General features: G+C 56.8%; 1 pseudogene; it reads right to left on the bottom strand.

The window, feature by feature from the left end:
- Positions 1–1,323: 1,323 nt before the first annotated feature.
- LOC122101206 lies at positions 1,324–8,969 on the bottom strand (annotated as a pseudogene).
- Positions 8,970–9,186: the final 217 nt, after the last annotated feature.

The following is a 9,186-nucleotide window of genomic DNA, read 5'->3' on the forward strand; positions in this document are numbered from 1 at the left end:
GGGACCAGCCCTGTATTCTAGCAATGACCGGAAATGGTCTGAAATGGAAGGCGGGACCAGTCCTATACCCTAGCAATGACCAGAAGTGGCCTGAAATGGAAAGTGGGACTAGTCCTATACCTTAGCAATGACCGGAAATGACCTGAAATGGAAGGTGGGAGTAGTCCTATACCCTAGCAATGACCGGAAATGACCTGAAATGGAAGGTGGGACTAGTCCTATACCCTAGCAACGACCAGAAGTGGCCTGAAATGGAAGGCGGGACCAGCCCTGTATCCTAGCATCAACCGGAAATGACCTGAAATGGAAGGCAGGACCAGTGCCCGGCTTCTGACCCCGGTGACCCCTGACCCTGCTGTGCGGTGCGGTGCTCACGAGGTTTTATTGTGTGAGAAGTTAGAGGACATAGGCCCGGATGTGAGAGGGCCCCGGATGGGAGGCTGGGGAAAGGCCCCGGATGGGAGGCCCAAGGTGGAGGTCCAGGATGAGAGGCTCAGGATGTGAGAGTCCCCGGATATGGGAATCCCTGGGTCTGAGAATCCCCAGATGTGAGACTCTCTGAATGTGAAAATCCCCAGATGTAAGAGTTCCCCAGATGTGAGAATCCCCGCATGTGAGAGTCTCTGGATGTAAAAGTCCCTGGATGTGACAATCCCTGGATGTAGGAATCTCTAGATGTGGGAATCCCCGGATGTGAGAATCCCCGGCTGTGGGAATCCCCAGATGTGAGAATCCCTGGATGCGAGAATCCCCAGATGTGGGAATCCCCGGATGTGAGAGTCTCTGGATGTGAGATTTCCCCAGATGTGGGAATTCCCTGGTCTGAGAATCTCCGGATGTGGGAATCCCTGGATATGAGAATCCCCGGATGTGGGAATCTCTGGATGTGAGAATTTCTGGATGTGAGAATCCCCGGATGTGCGAATCTCTGGATGTGAGAGTCTGTATGTAGGAATCCCCGGATGTGAGAGTCTCTGGTTGTGAGAATCCCCGGGTGTAAAAGTCCCCGGATGTGGGATTCCCCGGATGTGTAAATACATCCCCGGGAATCCCAGGATGTGTCACCAGAAGTGAGAATCCCCAGATGTGAGAATCCCCGGATGTAGGAATCCCTGGATGTGAGAATCCCCGGATGTAGGAATTCCCGGATGTAGGAATCCCTGGATGTGAGAGTCTGTATGTGGGAATCTCCGGATGTGGGAATCTCTGTATTTGAGTATACCCGGATGTTTAATACCCGGATGTGAGTCCCCGGATGTGAGAGGCGCAGGCCAGGATCTGCCATAGCCCCAGGGAAGTTGGGGATTGGGGGTCGGGTCGGGGTCAGAGGTCGGGGATCAGGTGGTCGCAGGCACAGAGCTGTCTGGGCGCGCAGCAGGGCTGCAGGCACGGGCTCCAGGTGTTGTGTGCAGGGGCGAGGGGCGGGGCCACGAGGGGGCGGCGCATGCACAGCATCCGGGCCACCGCGGCCTCCACGCGCCTGCGCGTCGCCATCGGGCCCTGCAGCGGGCGGGTCTCCCCCGGGTCCGCCGTCAGGTCAAAGAGCAGTGGCTGCAGGTGGCGGGTCATTCGCTGCCCCGAGCAGGCACAGGCAGGGAAACCGAGGCAGGCGCCCGAGCACGGCGAGTCGAAGCACGGAGTGGCGAAGTGCAGCTTCCACACCGTGCGGCCTGCGGGGGGTGGGGGGAGAAAGGAGTAACATCCAGGGCCTCACATCCGGGGATTCCCATCTCGGACCTCACTTCCGGGAATTCACATCCGGGACCTCACATCCAGAACCTTACATCCGGGGCTTCACATCCGGGGATTCACATCTGGGGCTTCACATCCGGGGATTCACATCCGGGGCCCCACATCCGTGCATTCACATGTGGGACCTCACATCCGGGGACTCACATCCATGGCCTCACATCCGGGGATTCTCATCTGGGACCTCACATCCAGGGATTCCCATTTGGGACCTCACATCCGGGGCCTCACATCCGGGGATTCCCATCTCATGTCTTCCATCCAGGTCCTCACATCCCAGGATTCCCACATCCGGGGCCTCACATCCAGGGATTCTCATCCAGTACCTCACATCCGGGAATTCCCATCGGGGACTTCACATCCGGAACCTTACATCCGGGGATTCCCATCTCATGCCTTCCATCCAGGTCCTCATATCCCAGGATTCCCACATCCGGGGATTCCCACATCCAGGTCTCCCACCCCCAGGCCTTGCATCCGGGTCCCTGCACGCATGCATGCAGCTCCCTCCCCCGCCCCGGGGCCCAGCGGAGGTCAAGGCACTCACTTGGGTGGTCGAACCAGCGCACGGCGTGCAGCCGGGCCTCGCAGTAGTGCAGCAGGAAGTCGTGGCCTGCGGCCAGCGCCGTCCCCAGCAGTGCGGGCATCAGGTCCCGGCCTTCCACCTCCCTGCGGGACCTGGATGTGCAGGCTTCTGAGCACTCAGAGACCCAGATGTGCAGGCCCGAGCCCCCAGAGACCCGGATGTGCAGGCCAGAGATCCCAGAGACCTGGATGTCAAGGCTTGAGCTTTTAGAGACCCGGATGTGCAGGCTTCTGAGCGCTCAGAGGCCCAGGTGTGCAGGCCAGAAATCCCAGAGACCCGGATGTCCAGGTTTCTGAGCCCCCAGAGACCCGGATGTGCAGGCCTGAGATCCCAGAGACCCAGATGTGCAGGCTTCTGAGCCCTCAGAGACCCAGATGTGCAGGCCTGAGCCCTCAGAGATCCGGATGTCCAGGCCTGAGACCTGGGCCTAGGTACTCAGAGACCTGGATGTGCAGCCCTGATGCCTTAGAGACCCGGATATGAAGGCCTGAGTCCTCAGAGACCCAGATGTCTAGGATTCTGAGTGCTCAGAGGCCCAGATTTGCAGGCCTGAGCCCTTAGTTACCCGGATGTAAAGGCTCCTGCGCCCCCAGAGACCCGGATGTGCAGGTCTGAGCCCTCAGAGACCCGGATGTGCAGGCTTCTGAGCAACCAGAGACCCGGATGTGCAGGCCTCAGCCTCCCCCGCTCGGGATCCCCGAGGCCCCGGATGACCCCCCTTCTCCTCCACCCCGTGGGGACGCAGGCCGGCGAACTCCTACCTGTCTGCCGGAACCCAGCCCCCGGCCAGGCGCACCACGGTGGGGAACAGGTCCATGAGGCTGGTGGGCTCAGGCATCAGGCGCCCTGCGGGCAGCGTCCCGGGCCTGCGCACCAGCCCAGGGACCCGGATGCCGCCCTCCCAGCCGCCCATGCCTTTGCCACCTGCAAGGGAGGGCGAAGGGCAAAGGTCAAGGGGCGGGGGCGGGCCGCTTGGGAGGCCCCGCCCACCCTGCCTCAGTTTTCCCCTCGCCTCGGTGAATGCCGTTGGAACCCCCGAGGCGGGCACCCCAGCCGGGGCCTCCAGCGAGGCACTGTGGTCCGACGTGAAGTAGACGAGGGTACGGTGCCCCAGCCCCGCACCGTCCAGCGCTGAAAGCAGTCGCCCTGCGGGGGGGGAAATGGGTCCGTGCCTCAGTTTACCCCCAGCATCCACCGTGCCTCGGTTTGCCCCCAACATGCACCGTGCCTCAGTTTACCCAACATGCATTGTGACTCAGTTTACAAATTTCCATCGTGCTTCAGTTTATCCCCAATGCCCAGTGACTCAGTTTACCAAACAGGCACCGGGCCTCAGTTTACCCAAATGCACCGTGCCTCAGTTTACCCCCGACATGCACTGTGCCTCAGTTTACCCAAATGCACTTTGCCTCAGTTTACCCAAGTGCACCGTGCCTCAGTTTTCCCTAAACATTCACGGTGCCTCAGATTACCCCTATATTTGGGCCTCAGTTTACCCAAGTGCACCGTGCCTAAATTTACCCAAATGCACCGTGCCTCAGTTTACCCCCATCCCAGTGCCTCAGTTTACTCAACCCACTCACCTCGTCCCCGTGCCTCAGTTTACCCAACATGCACCATGCCTCAGTTTACCCAACATGCCTAGTGACTCAGTTTACCCAACATGCACCATGCCTCAGTTTGCCAAACATGCCCAGTGACTCAGTTTACCCAAATACACCGTGCCTCAGTTTACCCCAATACCCAGTGACTCAGTTTACACAACATGCACCGTCCCTCAGTTTACCCCTATATGCGGGCCTCAGTTTACCCACATCCACCGTACCTCAGTTTACCCAAATGCACCGTGCCTCAGTTCACCCTGAACATGCACTGTGCTTCAGTTTACCCAACATGCACCGTGCCTCAGTTTACCCAAGTGCACCTTGCCTCAGTTTACCCCCAACATGCCCAGTGACTCAGTTTACCCAAATGCACCGTGCCTCAGTTTACCCAAACCCCATGCCTCAGTTTATCCCCAACACACTGACCCTGTCCCCGTGCCTCAGTTTACACAAATGCACCATGCCTCAGTTTACCCAAGTGCACCGTGCCTCAGTTTACCCCAATCCATTGACCCCGTTCCCATGCCTCAGTTTCCCCCATCCCGCTCACCCCATCTCTGTGCCTCAGTTTCCCCCAACCCACTCACCCCACCCCCGTGCCTCAGTTTCCCCCATCCCAAGCACCGTGCCTCAGTTCCTGCCACCCCGCACTCACCCACCATCCAGTCGAGCTCCTCCACGTTGTCGCCGTGAGCGCCGTGTGCGCTGCGGCCCCGGAAGGCAGGTGAGGTGACCAGCGGGACGTGGACGTGGAGGAAGGAGACGAGAAGGAGGAAGGGGCGGGCCTGGTGCCTGCGGACCCATGTCAGACCCCGCCCCCATCATCAATAACCTCACCAATAACCGACCTGATCAGGTATTGCCAATAATCGATCAGATGATCGATAATTGATCCTGATCTGATCAGATATTACCAATAATCGATCCTGATCTGATCGATAATACCAATAATCAATAGTGATCTGATCAAAAATACCAATAATCGATCGTGATCCGATCAGTTATTACCAATAATCCAACAGATCTGATCAGTTATTACCAATAATCAAACATCTGATCGATATGACCAATAATAGAACATGAGCTGATCAGATATTACTAATAATCGAACAGGATCTGATCAATAATACCAATATTCGATTGTGATGTGATCGATAATACCAATAATCGAACATCATCTGATTGATAATACCAATAATTGAACATGAGCTGATCAGTTATTACCAATAATCGAACATCATCTGATCAGTTATTACCAATAATCGATCATGATCTGATCAATACTACCAATAATCGAGGTCTACCAGATGTCTCTACAGATCTACTAGATGGAACATCCGGGGACCTGAGGTCTACCAGATGTCTATAGAGATCTACTGGATATACATCTGGGGATCTGAGGTCTACCAGATATCTCTGCAGATCTACTGATGGAACATCTGGGAACCTGAGGTCTACCAGATGTCTATAGAGATGTACTAGATGTAACATTCAGGAATTTGAGGTCTACCAGAGGATTTGAGGTTGACAGTTGACTATAGAGATCTACTGGATATACATCTGGGCACCTGAGGTCTACCAGTTGACTATAGAGATCTAGTAGATGTACATCTGGGGATCTGAGGTCTACCAGATGTCTATAGAGATCTACTGATGGAACATCCGGGGATTTGAGATTGACCAGTTGACTATAGAGATCTACTGGATGTACATCCGGGGATCTGAGGTTTACCAGATGCCTATAGAGATCTCCTAGTGGAACATTTGGGGATTTGAGGTTGATAGTTGACTATAGAGATCTACTGGATGTACATCCGGGGATCTAAGGTCTACCAGTTGACTATAGAGATCTAGTAGATGGCATCTGTCCCCCTCCCCGACCCCAGGCTGACCTGTGGATGAAGGCCTCAGCCTCCTGCAAGAAGAGCCCCACGCTGGCCTCAAACCTCAGAGGCTGCTGGACGACCTGGTGATCCCTTATCAGGAAGCAGTCGGCATGGACGATGAAGACACCCAGGAGGCGGGAGGTGCAGGCCAGGAGCAAGGCCCCACATACAGGGCCCAGCACCCAGGGCACCCAGCGCAGGCCCAGCAGGCCCGTGAGCTTCCCAGAGTCCAGGCAGAGCAGGGAAAGCAGCAGCAGCTGCGCCCCCAGGTCCAGGGGCCCTTGCAGACGCGCTCGCTTCTCCGAGGGCTCCGCTTGCAAGCAGTCCCCCATCAGGGTGAAGGGGACCCCGAAGAAGGAGTCAAACCCGTGGTTCAGGGGGTGGTGGCAGTGGTCAGTGGGGGACTCACAGTTGAGGCCCAGGTGCCATTTGCCTGGAGGGGAAGAGACGGATGGATGAGTGAATGGATGGGTGGATGGGTACATGGATGGGTGGATGGATGGGTGGATGGATGGGTGGGTGGATGGTTGGGTGGGTGGATGGATGGATGGATGGATGGGTGGATGGATGGATGGATGGATGGGTGGGTGGATGGATGGATGGATGAATAGGGGAATGGGTGGATGGATGGATGGCTGGATGGATGGATGCACAGTGGATGGATGGATGGGTGGATGGGTGGATGGATGGATGGATGATGGGTGGGTGGATGGATGGATGGATGGGTGGACGGGTGGATGGATGGATGGATGGGTGGATGGGTGGATGGATGGATGGATGGATGAATGGATGGATGGGTGGATGGATAGATGGATGGGTGGATGGATGGGGGATGGGTGGATGGATGGATGGGTGGATGGATGGATGGATGGATGGATGAATGGATGGATGGGTGGATGGATAGATGGATGGGTGGATGGATGGGGGATGGGTGGATGGATGGATGGGTGGGTGGATGACTTCTCTCTTACCTATGAGGCCGGTGGCGTATCCCTGCTCCTGCAGGATCTTGGCGAAGGTGATCTCGGAGGTGGGCAGCCCGCCCGACACGGCTGCCCACTGCAGCACGCGCGCCCCTTTGGTGGTCACCATGCCTTTCAAGAGAGAGGAGAAGGACCCTAGGTCAGTGATGATGGCGTCCCGGGTCAGGAGGGGGCATCTAACACCTTCAGGGGGAAGGCCTGCTGTGTCTGGGATAGCCTGGGACCTGCCCACCCGGGGTGGAAAGGACCCCAGCCCTGGGAGCCCCGGGGGAAACCAATATGGCATCACTTCCGGTTTCCTGGCGTTTCAGGGGGGAAGTCCCAGAGTCTCAGGAATTTGAACCTGAGATCCTCAGAGTAGTCCTCCCCTCCCTCTAGTGGACCTCAGTGCCCTAGATGTTGAGCCTCAGTTCCCTGGATGTTGGACCTCAGGTCCCCGGATGTTTGATGTTAGTATCCCGGATGTTGGCCCTCAGATCCCCGGATGATGGAGTTCAGTGCCCTGTATGGTGGATATCAGGACCCCAGATGTTGGACTTCAGTTACCCGGATGTTGTAGCTCAGTTCCCTGGATGTTGGGTCTTACAACCCCGGATATTGGAGCTTAGATTCGGGTATGTTGGCCCTCAGATCCCCAGATGTTGGAGCTCTGTTCCCCGGATGTTGGGGCTCAGGTTCCCGGATGTTGGATCTTAGTACCCCGGATGGTGGATGTCAGGTCCTCGGATCTTGGAGTTCAGTTCCGAGAATGTTAGGCCTCAGATCCCCGGATGTTGGATCTTAGTACAATGGATGTTAGAGATAAGGTTCCCGGATATTAGAGTTCAGTGCCCCGGATGTTTGTGCTCAGATCCCCGGATGTTGGATCTTAGTAACCCGGATGTCAGAGATGAAGTCCCTGGATGTTAGAGCTCAGTGCCCCGGATGTTGGTGCTCAGTTCCCCGGATGTTGGGCTTTAGATCCCCGGATGTTGGGTCTCAGATCCCCAGATGTTGAATATCAGGTCCACGGATGTTGGATCTTAGTATGCCAGATGTTGGCTCTCAGATCCCCGGATGTCCTGCCCCCACCTCCCCCCCCACCGCTCCCTCCATTCCCCAGATGTCCCACCCCCCCATACCAACCCAGGTGCACAGGGTAGCGTCCCGTCAGGAAGGCCGCACGGCTCGGGCTGCAGACAGACGCTGCCGCCAGGTGCTGGGTCAGCCGCACGCCGTCCCGGGCCAGGCTGTCCAGGTGCGGGGTGCTGTGGGGGGAGAGGGAAACTGAGTCACAGCCAAGAACATACGGGGACCTGGGGTCTAACATCTGGGGATCTAATGCCCAACATCCCAGGAGCTGAACTCCAACATCCGGGGCCCTGAGATCCCACATCCGGGGATCTAAGATCCAACATCCGGGGACCTGAGATCCCACATCTGGGATACTAAGATCCAACCTCTGGGGACCTGAGGTCCAACATCCGGGGATCTAAGATCCAACATCTGGGGCCCTGAGATCCCACATCCAGGGTACTAAGATCTATATCTGTGGACTGGGCTACTACATCCGGGGATCTAAGGCCCAACATCCGGGGACCTGAGGGCCTACATCCGGGCAACTAAGATCCAACCTCTGGGACCTGAGCTCAAACATCCGGGTACCTGGTCTCCAACATCTGGGACACTAAGATCCAACATCCAGGGATCTGATATCCAACATCCGGGGGCCTGATCTCTAACATCTGGGGTACTAACATCTAACATCCGGGAACCTGATTTCCCACATCTGGGGTATACTAAGATTTAACATCTGAGGACCTGATCTCCAACATCCGGGGCACTAACATCCCGGGCACTAACATCCCACATCCAGGGATCTGATATCCAACATCCGGGGACCTGATCTTCAACATCCAGGGAACTGAGATCTAACATCCTGGGAATTGAACTCCAACATCCGGGGACCTAACATCCAACATCCGGGGACCTGGGGTCCACTAGATGTCTATACAGTTCTCCTGGTGGAACATCCAGGGATCTGAGCTCCCACATCCGGGTAACTAAGGCCCTACATCCGGATCTCCCCCTCTGCTCACCGCAGGCTGCGGTTCCCGAAGCTGCCCAGGTCGCCCAGGCCCAGGTCGTCGGCCAAGAGCAGCAGGAAGTTGGGGCGCGAGGGGGCAGGGCCTGCGCAGGGGCCAGGGGGAAGGAGGAGGAGGAGAAGAAGGAAGACAAGGGGTGGGGCTGTGCAGCTGCTGTGCTACCTGAGGAGGAGAGAGAGGATGGGTGGATGGATGAGTGGATGGGTGGATGGGTGGATGGGTGGATGGATGGATGGGTGGGTGGGTGGATGGATGGATGGATGGATGGATGGGTGGGTGGATGGATGGATGAAT

The sequence above is a fragment of the Dipodomys spectabilis genome, unplaced genomic scaffold (genome assembly GCF_019054845.1).
Source record: "Dipodomys spectabilis isolate Male_0828 unplaced genomic scaffold, ASM1905484v1 ptg000640l, whole genome shotgun sequence".
Lineage (NCBI taxonomy): Eukaryota > Metazoa > Chordata > Mammalia > Rodentia > Heteromyidae > Dipodomys > Dipodomys spectabilis.